This window comes from Cyprinodon variegatus, unplaced genomic scaffold (assembly GCF_000732505.1).
Source record: "Cyprinodon variegatus isolate N-32 unplaced genomic scaffold, C_variegatus-1.0 Scaffold301, whole genome shotgun sequence".
NCBI lineage: Eukaryota > Metazoa > Chordata > Actinopteri > Cyprinodontiformes > Cyprinodontidae > Cyprinodon > Cyprinodon variegatus.
The window spans coordinates 1-1,114 of NW_015150754.1; positions in this window are offsets into that span (position 1 = coordinate 1).

Genomic DNA, 1,114 nt, shown 5'->3' on the forward strand with positions numbered 1-1,114 from the left:
AATAATTTGGAACATTATTGAAAAGAGATAAGCGACTAATTTTTGTTTAACAGTAACCTTTTGGTTTTGCAATTCCTCTTTCCTTCTCTAGTAACTACTACTCCTTCAAGTCATTTAAAAAATCTAGATAAGGTAATCAAATGTTCAAAGACGAAAAGTCAAACATTAAAACCTCGAAACACCTCAGAAAATAAATCCTGTGCAGTTTCACTATTTAAAACTCCATTGATGCATTAATTATTCTTCATAAGATGTCTAAGACTGAAATTAGTAAACAGCCAAAATATCGCACAAGCATAAATCTGCATGGCAACAGACACCATTTGCACACCAGTCTTTACATTAGGTATTAAAGCAGGGCAGCATTAACCAATGTAGCAAAAAAAAAAAAAAAAAAAACCCTTTGGAAAGATTATGGTGACTTTGGGAGAAAAACTTCTTTTTATTTTCTATAAAATTATTTGATAACTAAAGTTCCTTCAATGTTAAATAACTCGTAATTTCTTGCCTGTGTCACTAAACAGAAAAAGGTCAAATGCAGCTGATGTAGTCTAGATGTGATATAGCTTCTCTCTCAAATAGGATCCACTGTAGTTTATATTAAGGCCCCAAAAGTCATTGCTGTTTTCTGTAATTGTCTTGGTGTTGGGTTTCTCTAATCCATCAGAGACACACATGGAGAAAACATCCACACCGAGGTCCAATCGTTCACCAGTGACTGTCCCTATCATCAGGCTTAGTTATCTAAGATGCACTTCCCCTCAAATACAAGCAAACACACACAAACATACATAGATGCCGCCACACCCGTACTGTCACACTTTCAAAGAGTGAGATAAGCCACTGCATGTCATGACTAAACTAAAAGCAACTGCTTCTTTAAACCAAAAACAAAAGTTTGTTTGTAGGATGCTGGGATGTTTTTGGCCAAGGAGGGAAACCAAGCCCAGAAACAAACACCGCCACTGGTCACGAACCTTGACATCATGATGATAAGCTGTTCAGAGCAAAGGTCATGGCACAAGTCATACGGCATTCGGTATCATACCTACATTTAAAAAAAAAACAAAAAAAAAAAAAAAAAAATATATATATATATATATATATATATATT